The following is a 17,946-nucleotide window of genomic DNA, read 5'->3' as shown; positions in this document are numbered from 1 at the left end:
GATGTTCTAGAGGATACAAGGCCTCTAGAAAGGGCCTTGTATCCTCTAAGAAGGATAGAATGGAAGAAATTAATGGAAGAAAGAGCAGGAACAAATTCAGATTTCGATTTTGAGGCCCTTAGACTTGATCTTTCACACCAAAACAAAAGGATTGGTGCTTCTCGTGCCCCTGTGGTGAGTGTTGCCAGTGTGTTGCTTCCTGTCCCATAGGATAGGAAGATACAGAGCTGAATGATATTGAAAAGCTCAGCAATGAAATAGTCAAGACATCATAGCTTCCAGTCCTCCTCAGAATAGCAGATCCAGCATCCCTAATGAGCATGTGGACACGCACATGTAGATGACCCGTGCTTGTGCAGCTCCTTCAGCGTGTCCTGTGCATGCCTGCCTCCCGTGATGTCTGTGCCTCTCAACTCCTGGGGTGCAGCAGAGCCTTGTGTGATATGGAGCCGGTTTTTGCATGGTTGGTGGCCGATCGTCTGGAGATTTCCAGATGTTACAGCTGTTAATTGTCTGGAAATCTGGTGGAATACTGCCCAAAGCAGTTGAGTTGGCCAGCGTGAAATGTCTTTTACATGTCTAATTAATTTAGTGTGCATGTAAAATATCTTCCCATGCAAAGAGGACCAGGAAAAAAGCGTGAGTTACTAATAAAAAGGCTATAAATTAGAACTCCAGACCTTCATTTTCACATTTCTTATATCAGTGCTACTATTCTACCAACATGCAATAATGAATATTCAGCGAGTGTACTTGTCTTTACATGACGTCTTCTGCAACATTTTAGTTTCTGTGTGTGTGTGCATGTGTGTGTGTGTGTTAAAATTCAGTCGCTGACTCTGTTCCCTTTCTGCTGCAAACTGGAATTAGATATTTAGTGACGACCCAAAGGAGCACAGCAGATCCACACTGATTATCATTGCAAGTGACACAAGACTGGGGGGAAAAAAAAGAATTATGAAGAGACCTATGACATAGACCTTACTGTCCATGAATTGATAAGGTAAAGGAAATGTAATTATTTGAATGTTTATACAATCAAGATAGGATGGAACATGAAGGTAAAAATATTAAAGCTCTGATAGCAGAATGGGAGACTCCCTGAGAAGTGACGAATTTAGAGCGTAGTGGAAATTTTCTAGCAGAGAGCAGTGGAACAGTGACTTCATGACATTCTTTAAGATGTTAACCATCATTGGAGACATGAGCAAGGAAAGGTAAAATATAAACAGAGAATGTCACAGCAGATCTAATTGGGAATTCTCTGCAGTGTCACATTCTGTCATCAAAAATTCAAAGAAACTGATGATAAATTGGAGACAATTCAGGGAAAAGAGGAGATTGCTCAAGGAGAAAAACTCCCGTAGGGTGTGTAGGAATGCTGAAACTCACTTTATAACTTACCAAAAGGCAGATAATGTGAATTATCTTGGTCAGAGTCTGCCAAGACCTAATTTTGTACTAGCTTTGGAAATAGACTATTCTAGATCTAACTGCTGGAAATTGAAGCAAAACACGTTTTAACTAGTGAAAATGTGTGGGTTTCTAACCAAGAGGGTAACATGGGAACATGTATTCTTAATTGAGAAACAGCTACAGAGCATGCAATTCCTTTAAAAAAAAAATAATTAATTGGCATCATTGCTTTGGAAACAAAACTAAAGGGAGTATTGTTGCCTGTGAAAGGGGACCCATTCAAATTTTATAAGAATGCTTATTCAGCTGAGCTAATTTATCTTGACCAGAGGTATATAAAATAAGAGGACTTTTTCTAAATTTTTTACTGTCTTAAAAATTCCTGTAAATATTTAATGAATTAATGTAGTTTGACATTTGTGCATATTTTGTGCCTTACCATGGTAAAATATTGAACTATGATAAGGTTTTAATAAGTCATGAAATTTGGTCCAGGTGTGTTCTGTAAGTGTCTCTTTGTGGCCAGAATTTCCCACTGGATCTTCAGCCACAAGGAAAGGTTATTTCTGATGCCTGTTGTTGGTAGGCTATTGTGAGATCCTGACATTTAGAAAAGAGGAAAAACAGTGACCTGAAAAATCCCACCCTGTATTATTCTGGAAGGACTTTGTATTCCAAAGCAACTGTATTTAAGGGGGGTGTTTAGCAAGTGCACATTAAAATTTTTTGGAAGGAGATCAAGAAATATTATTTTAGATGTGTGGGAACCAGAATTTCAAAGAAATGGGGGGGGGGGGGGGGGGGGGGGTTACATGTAGTTAACATGATGTATGTGATAGAGATAAAAAAATAAAAAAATTAGAATCATCTGAGTGAAAATTAAAATCTCATGATGAAACTTTTCATAGTCTCTCTCTTTAAAAGTAAACACTTATAAAATGAATTGAAATGTGTATTTTAGGCCACATTTTCTAATGCTCAGTCATGCTGACTTCTTCTATAAAATCAGAGATTGTACATTGTCTTTTAGGAAACTGTAAAAATGTGTTGGAAAGGGTTGTGAACATAAGACAGAACCATGTTTGTCTGTGCTCTAGTCTATTGCACCTTCAGAGCTGATATGCAAACAAATGCTTTTCCTGGTACGCTGGCCTTGAAAATGTAGTCTGGATCAGAAATCCAAAGAGTCTTTTTTTCTTTTAGCCCTGCCTTACTATCCTGTTCCTCTTTTGTCCAAATGGGGGAGGCAGAGGTGAAAAGGTTGATTTAAAAAAAAAAAAATACTCACAAAGTAATTAAAGATTATTCTAAGTAGACCAAATGTCCTGCAGAAAAATCAGCCATACTGCTTTATACATTTGCAGTAGAATGGTTGGGCTTGCTTTAACTTCTGTGATCCGTGGCATGGATTACTCAAAACTGCCTGGTAATAGTGGCTGATGTTAGATGTGGGCATGCCCTGCCATGCAGCTGGCCGTTATCAGTGTGTATTGCCTGGTGAACTGTTCTAGTGACAGCCTGCTTTCATCTTTCATTTTGTCAGAATTTTAACAGGATATTCAGTGGGTGACTCTCTGGTCTGGAGGGCTGTGGTGTGAGCATCCACAGCAGGAACCTCACTGCTGTCAAGTGACTACTGTCACCACAGGAGCTGTTTTGAGGTCACTTCTGTGGTTGCAAGGATTAGAAAGTTGTTCTAGAGTGAAGAAGATTACGTCTCATAAAAAGAGGCTCTAAGGAGGAGGAGTGGAAGGGAGACATCAAATATCACAACATTCACAACAAAACTATGCGTGGTGACCACGCTGCTCGCTCTCACTGTAGGGATTGACTGAACCTTGGATGACTGTGATTTCTGTTAATAAGAAAAGGAAAAAAAAAAAAAAGTCAGTTCAGGCTAAGGTAGACCTTGTATTTCTTTCCACTCGCCATGCTTTTTTTGTCTGCACATGTGGGTGATTGCATTGTACACGAGCAATCTTGCTCCCCTCTTTTTGGCAGGCTGCTGAGCGTGCTTTCCTCCTCCTCAGTGAGAATGCTTGTACTCCTGGAGCTGATTGTGCACTGGTACTTATCACGGAGGGAATGGCTGAGTTCCACCAATGAGGCAGAGGGGATAGCGTGCCTCTGACTTCAGCCCTGTGCTTTTGTTCAAATGAATGCTTTCCCAGTGATACACCTGCCCATCGGATAGCTTCCACCAGGTCTGGGCTTGACCCATTGTTCTACCAACAATATAGTCACTTCAGCAGTTAATGCATGCGTGAGATGAAAGCTGAAAATAAATATCTCTGCCAGATATAGTACATGTTTTAGTGCTCTGCTTGCTACAAAGCAAGCATACTTCATAGTATTCAAGTTGGAAGCTGTAGGAGTTGCCACAATATTTTTCAATGCCAAAGGTCATGTCTTTTAATCTTTCATGATAACAAAACTAGGTTAGCCCTTATGAGAAGAAAGTGACATCATTTTGCCCCAGTAAATGAGCTTTTAAACAGGTAGAGTTCAACTCATTGTTGGCACCAAAATGCACAGCAAGGGATAAAATTAAAATTTTAGTATATACTTTTGAGTCAACATGAATAAAGAAGAATAATAAAGCGAGTGAAAATAAAATATCAAATGGGAGGTAGTTAAGGCTAGACTTACATGATGTTTCAAAGCATGAATTGTCATATGTTTAAATTATGACTGTTCCTTTATTCTCAGAATGTGGGTTAGATTTTGAATGTGGAAAAGAACTTAGTCTTTTTCAGAAGTTGCATTCTTAACAAATTATTCTTAAAATGAAGCTGTTTAATGAAATTGCTTTGTAACTGCTGTATAAAACCATGCATTATTAACAGATGACCATGCATAATACAACATAACACTGCAAGGTAACAAGAGCTTTGCTAGCCTTGTGCAGTTTTAAATTTTACCACTTTTACTTTAAAATATAATGGGTTAAGCATAGTTTTTGTTGGAGGTCAGTGACATGTCTAAAGCGCAGCTCTTTTGGCTCAGCCTCAGCTCTGGGAAGTTCAGGGTGTTTTGCAGTGAGCAGGTGGGCGAGTAAGGCGTACACTGCAGGGCAGATTGCACAGCTGTAAGATGTGGAATTCCCCTCAAAAGTATCGGCATGTCTTTGAAAATGAATTCAGCACTGAAATAAAAAAGATTTCTGGTGCAGGGGAGGAAAATGGGGTTTGATTAGTTTCAGATTAACTCTTTTTGTGTTTATTCTGTCTTAATTTCCCCCTCTTTACTCCGTTTTCCCAAGAGATGGTTTTCTAGAGAGAATGCAGGGGAGTTTTCATGTTTAAAAGGTGGCACTGGACTGTTGGAATAAACTCTTCAGTGCAGCCTGCTTCTTGTAAACACAGAGCCTGCTGGAAGATAGTGTGTATGGAACACTGGATTTTGCAAAACCCATGTTTTCTCAGTATCTCTTAGGAAATATATTCATTACTTATTTTCTCCTCAGAATTCTATTTGCAATTATTTTTGTTGTATATTTTTGTGGATGGTGGCTGAACAGGGCACGATTTAGGAAGAATGGCTGCAAGGATTCAATGCTGCACGCTTTAAAGGGACTTGCATATGTGCAGTACCTAGCAGGATTTGAAATATATAAAATATATGTAGCACTATAAAAATGTGTTCTTACTTATGAATACATTGGCTGCATGAATAAAAATACTAGGATTTAAATGCTAGGTTTCTTTCCTTATGTCCTTGAACTTGCTTGCTGTCAGTTAAGACCTGAGCAGACATACTCTCCAAGTTTTTTTGCAAGTGCCATTGCTTTCTGCCCTCAGAAACTACCATAAGGTGGGAGCTGATGATGATAGGCCATGGGGAAACAAATCATCTGCCAAGAACTTCAGAAGTTCTTATTTTATTTTGAAACGCCAGCATTTTCTCTGCTCTTGCTGATCAATGTGAATAGTTTCATGGCAGTGCGAGTCAGCCAAAAAAAACATTTCTCTTTTGCATCTGATAAAAATTTTATTGCCATATCAAGCTCCAAATAAAACTCCTACTCTTTAAGCAATTCCTGAAAAACACAAATTAATTTGGGTTCGAATAATACCCCCAACATGTTAAAGCTGCCAACTGAAAAAGGAACAGATAATTAGGAGATGACAACAGACAGTACAGAGCCAACGGAGGAAAAACTGGAACACAGCTAGACAGCAACACTGGCCATCTAATCCATTAACAGCCTCCTATAATTGTTTTGCTTTTGCATTAAACTGGTACAAGCACAAAAAGACATTACTGAAGTTTTAATCTCCAGCAAAAGAAATCTCCTCCTGCCTAACAGCACGCAGCACACACACAAATGTGACTTCAATTAGCACTACCGTAAATTTTAATTTAGCACTTCGTAGGAGCATTCAGTAATGTATGTAAGAAACAGGGCCTGATGCTCCATTGAAGACATTCCATGCAATTATCCCATTGATCTGTTGATCCCTTGATTCACATTTGTGGGGTGAACAGGATGGGGGAGGGTTTAAGAATTTAGAGCTTATGAAAAATGCTAGAAGAAATTTTTCCCCTGAAGTCTTCTGCACCTTTTCCCTGTAGCTGCACTTTGCCTGCTAAAAATGTGTCACTGCCACCTTCCTGATGCCTGGGGACTCAGCTGTCCTGTTTCTGTAGAGGCTGGGATGGTGGGGGAAAAGCAGCCCAGGCTCTCTCCTGCGGCTCAGCCAAGCCCATTGCCCTCTGCAAATGGAAAGCACCCACCCAGCCTGCTCTTCACAACTGCTGCCATTTAATGCCCTTGAGGTTAGAATTCTGTCCCATGGACATGTTTTCTCTCAGCATGACTTGGATAACCTATGGCACACCGAAGCATTCTCGTTTAGTTTTGCACACTAGGCCGTGCACCTGACAGCAGCCCAACAGGTTAACAGTGTTAATTATTAACACTGGTGTGCATTTCAGAGCTGCTGCACAGCGGTGCTTTCTGGTTGTGACCATGCAGAGCTGACTTGTAAAGTCTCCAGTATCCAGCTCTGTCATGGTGCACCTGGCTCTCCTTTTTTATACTGTCTCCTTTTTTTACTGTCTTGTGTGGGTAGCATATAGGTTTAATACTAGCAGCCAGCTGTGATTTGGGTTTAGCACATTAGAGCACCAAGAAGTTGTTTGTTGTTGTATGAAGTTATTCCCTGGTGGCAATGCTTATTTGTGTTTAAACTGCCGATGCCCGCATTTATACAATTTGCATTGTTTAAAATGTCACTATTATTTGTTGAAAAAAAATTCTGTTAGGCTTGACAGTGTATCCTGTGATTTATACTACAGCCCTCTGCTATGCCATTTTATTGAGGATCTTGAAACAGAGCCCTGTGGTTTCTTTTCCCCTTTTGCTGTTTGTTCTGCTCCTTAATTACATTCATATCAGCTACTTTGAAGTTAATGAGACTGTTGGGATATGTAAAAGAGAATCCTGTATTGATTTCAGTCCTAATATCTTATCTTTGCATCTTTCTCTTCCTGAGTGTAATGTGCTCTGAGTCACAGCTGCTGACATGTTGTGATGGGTGCAATAGTTTTGGACTGACACAGAGCTTTATCTCACAATCCAAATGTAAGAGGAAATAGACAAACACAAGAATCCAATCTGCCTTTTCATTTGCTTATTAAAACTGGTCTTTAAGGAGTATAATATATTAAAGTTACTGGGTTTCATATGCATCCTGGGCTATAAGAATTTTTTTTTCTTGCTACTTTTCAAACAAGCCTCCTCCTGACTTGTCTTCCTCTCCCACTGAGGAAAAAAAAAAAAAGAGAGTAATACATGTGCAGGTGATAATTACAATGATCAGATATTGATTTCAGGTACAATTTTAAAAAAAATTGTTCTTATGCCCATTGGCTGGAGCCAGGTTCTTCAATACAGTCAGAAAATGACAGAAGAGTGTCTGCTAATGTGAAGGGTACAAGTCCAACACCAATTGTTCACATAACTGTTTTGGTATCTTGAAAAGAATTTTGTAAGCCATTAGATTTTATCTGGAGTTTTTTTTCCAGTCAAAACAAAGTAAATAGTCACTTTGTGGTTTTGGAGCTATTTCTGAACTTAAGCCCTTCATTTAAGCTCAAGTTCACCTGTTCCATTGCCAGATGGAAATTCCTGCAGAAATGTTACTGAGTAACTCTCTTCCAACTGCTTTTCCTTGGTTTTATTGGCAACCCAGAAATGCCAGGGAACAGGAGCTCAATAGACATACACTCCACTCCACAATCTGCTTGACCAGCTGAAGACAGCAAAAACTAATGGTGTATTTTTAAATCAAAGTCTTTGTGTGCTGCTTTTCAATTTTACAACTCTACTGTGCATGTGCTCTCATTCAAAAAGACTGTCCTATTGTGTTTTGGTTTTGGTGTCATTTACGATTAAACCGTGATTTACACTTGTGATATCAGATCATTTGGAGCCGTGGGAGAAGCCTGTGTTGGCAGGAAAGCATCGTAGTGTTCAGCTTGGTTTCAGTTTACAGAGCACTTCCAAATTCACCCAGAACTGATTAAAACATAATTCAGGCAACAGAGTTTCATCCTGTTTCCCACCAGAAGGTTGACTTTGGATATGAAATAGCATCACTTACCTTTTGTAAGTTCTGGTGCTGAGGTGTTTAATGATACCTGAGGCTCTTTCACTCCTGGTATTTTCTCCAGACTGTTCACCACAAGGCTTATTCTATCTTTGTAAGGGATCAACTTGCGTTGTCTGTATTATAGAACTCTTTATTTCTTGTAATTTTTTTTACTAGTGTGTTGTATGGGAATTGAAAGACAAGAATAAGGTTTAGAAAGTATACTCCTGTCTGTAGGAGTAGCAGAGTGCCAGGACTCTGTACAGGAGAGTATGAGCAGAGTCAAGAGATGACTGGACTGTAGGGGCCTGTAACAACATTCTGTTAAATTCTCAATCCAGTAAAAGATGTAAGGACATTCTCAATGAGAAGAAGCCAACGATTTGTTTATGTTCTTTATAGAGTTGTGTTCTTCTAGTGCACATATAGGCAGAAATGCTTTGTAATATTGGCAACTAAATGTATGTTATACCCAAGGTTTGAATACAACAGTCAAGTTCCTTTCTTGAACACTCCAGTGGCATTTCCAGCTTTACTTTATCTCTGCTGTACTGAAAAACTTTGTCATATTTCAGGAGGGCGCCTAAAAATTATCTGTGGACAAGGATGACCTACTTAATAGTCGGTGCCGAGAAAAGCAGTATGTTCAAAATCAGTTTCAAATTTTAAGTGCAAAAATGAACTGGCCTTAACATGAAAGTGTATTTTTCCCCCCTGTGAATAAGAAGTCTTCCTCTAGCAAAATGAAGCTGCTTCAATTCCCAGAAAAGGCAGTATCAGCTGGAAACTAGGGTAAGAGTCCCTATATTGCAATGTATCAGGGTTCTGTAGGAAGAAAAATTCCACACACTCAGTACTATGTATTGGCTGTAAGCTGTATATTTTTGATGTATGAGAGCAAACTGTGAGGACAACTCTTTTATATCCTGTAATTTTTGACTATGTAGATCCCTTGAAAGGCCACTTCCCTGGGTTCTGTCTGCCTTGCTCCCTTGCAAAATGAGGTTTCCCATTTCAGAAAGCTCTCTGAGATGTCCGGGCAAAAAATATCTACCTTAAGTCTAAAGTATTTTCAATTATGCATATACACACCTGCCACATGTATTTGGATGGTACAGTGTTTTACTGATTTCCTTCATGGCAGATTTCTCTGATTTCATTGTAATTTTTAAAACTCTGTATTTTTCTATTCACAAAAAACCCCAAACCAACCCTGCATAAAGTCTATTTGTCCATTTATTTGTTTTTAATTTAAAATAAGATGATGCCTACTACAATTCCATCTGTAAAAAATATCTTGGCACATCCTTTTAGAATGAGCTTATCTAGCCTATTAATCTTTTCTAAAATTCAAACCTTTCCTACACTATTTTGCAGTAAAAATATATTTTAACACAAGTGAAATTCCCTCAGTACAAAGTGTTTTATTCTATAAAATTATGCTGTCAAGCAATGATAGAATAAAATTTCCCCAGATAAATTGGGCCATTGTAACATTTTTTTCTATTTCTATTCCAAAATGTGGATTTTATGTATGATAAATCATATTTTTGTTATGTAGTGGCAGGAAGCTGGCCTAAAGTTCTAAAATAAAATATGCTTCATTGTCACAAGGAAATCTACTCACCACCTGAACTGCTTAGGATTTTGATTCCTATACAATAAATATGAGGCACTTGAGGCAAGAAAAATTATGACATAATTGGCACAAGTCCCATCTCCAGATGGAAGAACTTCTAAGACTGACACATTAGACTCGCATAATTTATGGGAGAAATAAAATAACTGAACCCACCTCTGATTGCTCCACCCAGAAGCAAGGTTTAAGCAGGCATGTTCTTTCAATTAAACCCAAATTCTTCCCTGAAGTCTTGACTAAGTACAGAAAACCTTGTTCTGAATGATACAAAAAGGGCAATTGCTGCAGTTAAGCCTAAGCTGTGGGACCCAAGAGCAGTTCTCAGAGCCATTACAGATTTGTTTCTACTCCTGCAAATGCATCTCAGAGATTCACATTTCTCCTGCTCTTCTAATATTAGAGTTCCTACCAGTCTCTATTCTTACAACACTTTGTGCAGAGGAAGAGGGTTATTCCTCAGATGGAGAATGGCAGGATGCAATAAAGGGATAGCTTGTTAGGGAAAGGGAATTGAACCTCTCTCTGATGTACAAGACCCTGCTGTCTCCTTTGGGCAGTAGCTGTTCTGGCTTATGCAGAGCTTGGGCTGTGTAAGACCAGGCTGCCACGGCACAGTGATGCAAAACACTCGTGTGCCAAGCCAGCTGGATGTGTCTGTGCACAAGGACACACTTACCAACACTGGAGGTGGCAGGCAGGAGGAATATTTGGACTAGCTGGGGACTGAAATGATGGTTTAATGAAAACATCTCACACAACATCTTTTGAGGATCACTTGACAAATGTCAATGCTCACTTTTCTTCCCATCTCTGACTCTCCTTGGTCACAGAGAATACAAACTGAAGAAGAAGAAACAAGAGCATGAGTAAGGTTGGGAAGAATCTTCTGATAACTGTTTTCCTTATCTTCTGTCCTCAGTACAGGTTGTTCTTGCTTTTGTTCAAGACAAAAGAGACTGTTAAATATTTTCCACTAGCACTTAATATCTCCGAAATTGGATGCCAATAGCCTTCATGCAAGATTTTAGGGTGCGTTTTCCTGACAATTTTTAAATAAAGGGTTAACTAATTTGTTAGCTCATTTAAGAAGCTATTACATTCCTAGCTTGCCTCAATATCCATGCAGCTATAAGGAGATGGCTCCTTCAGTATATGCTGCTGCTCACAGCAGACACTAGTGTTGGGTGGGAGGCCAGACATGTGCTCACAAAGTCTACTATTCATCTGCTGCCCACATGGCAGTCTTGCTGTTGAACACAGTCATTAGAGTTTAAAAAGAAATTTCCTTGTTTCTGCTCACTGGTCTCTGAAGTATCAACAGTTTGAATCTATTTATGAATGTCCAAACTAAAGGTGTGACATGCTTTGTCTGCAAAGTGGCAGGAAGTTGGCATTCTGCCTAACTTTCTCTATGTTCCCAACTTTTATGTGGTAAATAGATTTATCGGTTTTTCATTACTGGATTTGTTTGATTTTGGTTTGGGGATTTGTTTTGTTTGTTTTTTAACTATTTAGGTTGTGCTCTTAGCTGAAGTGTGACACTTTTTGTTGGAGGGTGTACAGGAGTAAACGAGATGGCTTTGGTTTGCCCCACCCTGGTAGCTTTCCCATTGTAGTCACCCTGGAGCACAAGTGCTGTGGTACTCAGCCACCCTCTGTCCTGTATCCTCTTGGGATGTAAAATCCAAAATATGTTTCAGGTTCTGAGGGATTTTCTGCCACACCATCAGGTAGTTGCAGAATCGTGATGAAGGGAGAGTCGCAGCCTTCTGGGTCTGAGCCTGAAGAATGGGAAAAAGAGGAAATGAGGAGGAGAACGGGCACAACTAGAAGGATGCTTGTCTGTCTAATAGGTGTTTTAACAACTACCTTGGGAACCACCTGTTATTTTAACAGCCTGTTCCGCTCAGCTGTCCTGAACTGCCTCCAGAAAGCTTTGGCAAACACCTTTACAGAGACATTTGTAGGATAAATAGACAGCAGAGATTTTTCTTTTTTCCCTAATCTTACCATTTAGAAGTTGGCTTATACCCTAAAAGTTGGCAGTTATGTACTTCTGTTTATTGTAATAATGATATTTCATTTTTAACTCCTGTTGTAGTGATTCTTGTCAGCCACAAAGTTCTCTGGTCTCTTCTGAAAATGGTGTTTGGCTCTTGGTCTCTTGGAGGATACAGCTGGAAGGTAGGAAATCCTGTTCTTCTAGGGATCTTATTCATGTGGAAAGTTCTAAAAATAATGTTTATTTCATAATTTAATGTTTGGCCTTGCTCAGATCTTCTCTCATCTCCTTTCTACATGCTTCAGTAATTTTATTTTCATAACATACTTGGAAATAAAAGCTGTGAAAGGTTTGAACTAATGATCTGCCTGTTCAGGTGTTCTGAAAATTTCATCTGTTATATAGTGCTAGTCTGGATCACACAGTACCCTCTAGGGGTCCTGTTGTCTAATCCTATTGTTATTCCTGTAAAGACTTACTGAAAGGTCCTCTGCTGTTGGGAAAGGACTCCTTTGAAACGGATTCTTTAAATATAACTCTGTATTTGTAGAAATACAGAACATAATATTCTATTAAATTCTGTGTTCAAATACCTGTAACAGTTAATCCTACTTTCAATTATAAAATACATTTCTACCTGGTAACAAGTATCAGAAAAGTGAGCTAGTTAGAAATACCAGGAGCACACCATTTGTTGTATGCCAGAGATCAGAGATTCCAGAATTATTCCCATACAGTGTGAATGTACTCGCTGCTGGTCTGAACAAGACATGAGCAGCACAGGTTGCAAGTCTTCTCTCCAGGATATGAAGAAAAGGGCATGAGGTCCTTGCAAAGCCATTTATACCTCACTCCTGAGCTGGGCAATGAGTAAGGGAATGTGGCATGGCTGGGTGGTGTGCATGGAGGTCTTGGCTGTAGCCCAGTGAGGTAGCCCTCATTCAGTATGTCTGACACCACAGCAAGTTTGCCTGTTAAAAGAGGGGACGTGCCAGCCACGGCAAGAGAATGCGTGTGTGCCCTGAAGGTGGTTTTCTGCAGCCTCTGTAGCGTGGAGCATGTTATTGTGGGTTGCTCTTTCACCCACAGCACTAATCAGGTCAGCTCTGTGCAATCCCCCACAGATGCTGTGACTCATGTGTTTGTGTTCTCCCTGAAACTCACTTTTAAGTTGGCTTGAAGTCTAATTCTCCTAGTTGTCAGTCTCTTTGGACACATTAAAACCTGGATGGGATTAGCATACAACACAAATGTGACTGCTGTCTACAAGAAGCTTGAATGGAAGATCCTTGAGCTCTTACTGTCTACCTTCCAGCAGTCCCTTTTTCTTGCTCTTTCCTGGCTTGTAGTTCTGTGATGCTGGTAATGCATACACTGAAAACTACCAAGAGACCTCTTGTGAGCCTCATTAAGACAAGACTTAAAACTTCTTTGAGATTAGTTGAAAGTCTGATGAACACGCGCCCCCTGAAAATACCACCAGGAATTTTTAAAATCTTTCTCCATTCATGCTTAGGCACCTGAGCTGTCTGTCATTTGGCATTTTTCTTTGCTTAAAATTGATGAGAAGTAATTTTATGTACAGGGAAAAGTAAGTGTATGGATAACAGAGGCAGGCTCAGAATACAAGGAATGCTCTTCTGTGTGTGAGCTTTGTTGGGTGTTGGAGGGCAAAGCTGCTACCTGTTCCTTCAAGAAAGGAGTCACAGCTGTTTCATGCAAAAATTCAAAATGAGTCGTGTGTCATCTGTACTTCCCTACAAGCAAAAGGCCTATGAGGAAGAAAATCTACATCTAGTATTGTTGGTGCTTCCGTAACACATTGTCTCTTCAGACTCTTAGTACAAACATTAATTCATTGATGTGATTGCTTTGCCCAAGATCACTTAACCCTTTGCTTTCAGTTCTAGAGGTGATGTTATTGAATTGAACTGCCAAACACTCAGACTCAAAGCACCTCATGAAAGTTACATCCAGTAAACCATCGGATCCAGTCAACTATCACTGGATGATGATGTGGAGTGTGTAAGATTTATGGAAATTATACAGATCCTCTGGAAATTGTATAAGATTACTCTGGCAAATAGGAGCAGGTAAAAAGATGACAGAATGCAAAATAATTTTCTATTTGCTCTCTGGGTTGATAATAATAAGCCTCTTATTTTCATGAGGCCAGTTTTGTTAGAAATTCTATTCAAAGGCACAGCTGTCAACAGCTGGCTGTAGTATGAAGCCTCTATTTCAGAGCTTCTAATTCTCTGTTGTCTTAAGTTAAAAACGCTGCGCATTCAACGTGGTTTCTTTTGCATGCAGGCTATAAGAAGTAGTTAGCCTCTCAGGAGAATGGCTGTCAATTATGTTATGTTATTGTACGTCCTCCCTGCCAGACAGTGTCATACTAGATGTGCCTTCAATAAGAGCAAAAGCACAGTCCTAAAGTGTTAAAAAAGCACTTATAAGTAAAGACCAAAAAAAAAAACTGTAGGCTGAGAAAAAGGAAGAGTTGTGAGAGCACGCAAGCAGTAGAGGTGGCAGGCAGAGGTCCTGGTGTGGTAGCTGTCAAACCGTCACCGCTCTGCTCGCGGTGCCCTGATAATGATCTCGCAGCAGTTGTATCGGCTCCTTCCACAGACACACGCTGTGTTTGATCACAAACGGATGTCAGCCTGCTGCACTTTTCTCCAGTAGTTTAAATTTGAAAGTTTGTACCCTAACAATGCAGGCTGTGCTTCAAGATCCTTGGTCTGTCTAAACCAGTGGCAAAATCATTGGGACAGAGGGAACGACTGTGGCTTGTTCACGCATTGACAAGAAAGAGGAAGGAGGACTCTGCAGTGCTGGCCTTTGTGATCAGGGGCTGCTCATTACTGGCTCTTTTACCAGCCTTGCCAGATTTCTAGGCTGGGCTCTCCCTCTTCCTGGGGTCAGGAGGAGGCATGCTCTGATCTTGGAGAAACACTCAGGAAATGGTTTAGCAAAGGCAAAGAGGCCTCTATGAATTTCCATGTTAGAGAAGACTCTGAAATCAATACTCTGGCCCAAATGAATGGAGCTATTCATTTTGGTGGGGTGTGTGTGGGAAGAGACCAGGATTTAAAAGACTGCCAGATTTTGTAGAGGCCCTGCACTATTCCTGCAGAGTGTGTCTAAGAGCCCTGGCCAGCCTCTTCCATGGCAGGGAGGTACTAGTGAGCAGGCCTCTGAATCATGGCTGCTCTCCCATCCCACCTCTAATTGTTGTGATTACTGCTATCCTTTACAATCTCAGCTGAAGCTGCTTTTGCCTTCTTGGCTGACATCCTGCTTGACCTCCTAGCCCCTTGTCCTCTTTCCTTCAACCCCTTGACTTACAAGCCCAGAGCAACACTCCCACTCACTGAAAGAGCCCTGCTTCTGTTTTCCCAAAACACTGGTTCTCCTCTGTTCAGTTTGAGCATGGCTTTCTCTCTCACATCTCCACTTCCTTCAACAAAGCATATTTACCCTCTACCCCTTGACTCACCCTGCCCTCTTGAGACCTCCAATCCATTAATGTCTGTCACTTTTTTGTCACTCTCGGCATCCTCTCCCTGTTCTCTTAAGTGATCTCAGCTATTGCTTCTCTCCAGTCTTTCCTTGACCGTCAGCTCTTTTTGCAGTGCCTCATCTGAAAATCTGCCCCATGAACCCACTCAGCCCAGCTTCATGACAGCAGCTATCACCACACTGTGCTTGTAGCCTTCCCTATTTGTTTTGCTTCTTCGCTCTGTGTCCCTGGCCATCACTTAAATTCAGAAAACACTTTCCTTAAACTGTCCTGTAACCTATCTCTCCTTCAGATCTTCTTCTGAAATCTCCTTATGTTTTGATACAAGAAACATTTGGAATAGCAAACATTGTTTGATGTTGAAGATGTTGTTCCTCTAAACATCTTCATGTGACTTGTTCTTCCATGCCTTTTGCTATCTGTCAACTGTTTTGGTATGTTCCTTCATACTTCAGTAATGTATTCTTGCTAAAAAGACAAAAATGTAACAGTGCATGGATCCATCCAGACAGGAGAGCTGAGGTCTTTTCTTGCTGTCTGAACAGGAGGAAGATGCTATACTTTACTCTTTCTAGGAAACAGGGTCTTCCCAGTTTGGTAATATATCTATCAGCTTGACCACATACAGCTGCCATTGGTGGGGATTGAACACTGATTTTCCTCTAAATTTACCCCAGACTGTAATTTCTGTAAATACCTTCTGTGCTGTGCTGGTTTTGACTGGGCTAGAATTAACTTTCTGCACAGTGGGAAGATGGGGCTAAGTTTTGGATTTGTGCTGAACACAGGGTTGATAATACAGAGATGTTTTTGTTACTGCTGAGCAAGGCTTACACAGAGCTGAGATATTTTCATACTGCTGTGTTTGTGAGGAAGTTGGGGGTGCATTGGAAATTGAGAGGAGACACAGGCAGGGCAGGTGACCCACACTGACCAAAGGGATATTCTTGACCATATGACATCATGCTTAGAATATAAAGTAGAGGGAAGAAGAAGGATGGAGTGACATTTGGAGTGATGGCATTTGTCTTTCCAAGTTGCTGTTACGTGTGATGGGGCCCTGCTACCTGGGGAAGGCTGAACACCTGCCACATGGGAAGCACTGAATTCATTCATTGTTTAGCCTTGCTTGTGTGCACTGCTTTTACTTTCCCTAATAAAATCTCTTTTTCTCAGCTCATGAGTTTTTGACCTTTTTAACTTTTTGATTCTCTTCCCCATCCTGCTGGTGAAGGAGTGAGCAAGTGGCTTTGTGGGGCTTAGCTGTTGCCTGAGGTTAAACCACGACATGTGCTTTGCACTTTTTTGCTCAAAAATATTTTTTAAAGCCTCTGCATTGTCTTTTCCACATTAGCAAGTGAATCAATGCCACCAGCAGCTGATTCCTGAAGAAGGAAGCACTGTCTATCATGTCCCCATTGGTTATTGTTTTAATATCCTTGAAACATTACCAAATTTGCTAACAGTGCTTAGCAGTGAGTCCAGGAAACAAATACAATTTTCTCTGCTCAGAATAGGTTTCTTCAGAAGCCCATCAGTAGTCTGGAAAGGGTTAATGGAGGCTTGTATACCTCTGAGAGCTGTTGCTGCAGCTCAGGCAGGATGGGACAACAGGTAGAAGGCAGGAGGGTGTTTCAGTCCAGTTCCTCTGAGATGTAACCCTGCGACAGGACAACCTACTCAGGGCAGGCACAGAGCTGCAGTGTGGGGGCTCACCTCTCACCCTCTCTGTAGATGGCTCCAAACACTCTTGTCATTCATTCTTTGTAGTCAGCATTGCTTGTAGTTTATTTTTATGCTACTGTATTTGTCATGATACCACTTCTCTAACTCTTTATTGTAGAAACTCTTCTTGTTTCTTAACTTAGTATGAGTTTCCTATATCTCCCACCAGGCCCCTAAAGTATCTATTTATTTCTTTTTTTTTTTTCTGGGGCTTATATCAATTATATTTTATGTACTCTTAAACAAATATGTGTAGGATTTATAGGTGTTGTTAGATATATTCAGAATCTTGAGTCTTTTGACTGCTACTTTCCAGAGAGCTGTCTTTAAATTTAAACCAGGAACTTGTTCAGGAGATTTTTTTTTTTTACTTCTAAAAAAAATACTGTCCAGAATTCTCTACAGCAAAGGAAGAACATTCCTTCTAGAAAGAGTCTTAGTAGCTGAAATTTGGTTACAGTATTTGCTAGGAAAATTTAGCTGAATTAACGTGAAAAATTAAATAATTTTAAATTAAATTATATTTTTGATACAATCATAAATTTGAAAATGATTCTTGATTTCTACTGCTGAAGCTGGAAAAGTGAATAGCTAGAAATAATGCTGATTACAAAGACTGTAGAATAGGCTGTAGAGCTCCCCAAGGAAGCCTTGATTAAAGACAGCATTAAGCTCCAAGGAAAATGGAGGCTTGGAAAAATCTTTCAAAACTTGTAACTTGAGAACGTTTGCCTTTTTGGAAGGGAAGGAAGATGGATGATGCTTGAACTGTGCCTGAAATAAAAGTGCCTTTACCCTCTCCTCATGATTAAAGCTTTTAAAATTTTCCTGGAATACTGTGATTGTGCTTAAATATATATTTGCTTTTGAAACTTGACTAGTTTCAGGAGGTTCCCTGTCTTAATTATAGAAGATTTGTGCTCAGTTTCTCATGTCACACTCCTGTATTATAAAAAAAAAAAAAAAAAGAAAGCTGGAGCAAGTCTTACTAACCTCTTAACCTAGGAATTGAAGAAATCTCTCAAGCTAGTAATATGGTTAA

Source organism: Motacilla alba, chromosome 4, assembly GCF_015832195.1.
Source record: "Motacilla alba alba isolate MOTALB_02 chromosome 4, Motacilla_alba_V1.0_pri, whole genome shotgun sequence".
Lineage (NCBI taxonomy): Eukaryota > Metazoa > Chordata > Aves > Passeriformes > Motacillidae > Motacilla > Motacilla alba.
This window is presented reverse-complemented; position numbering follows the sequence as displayed.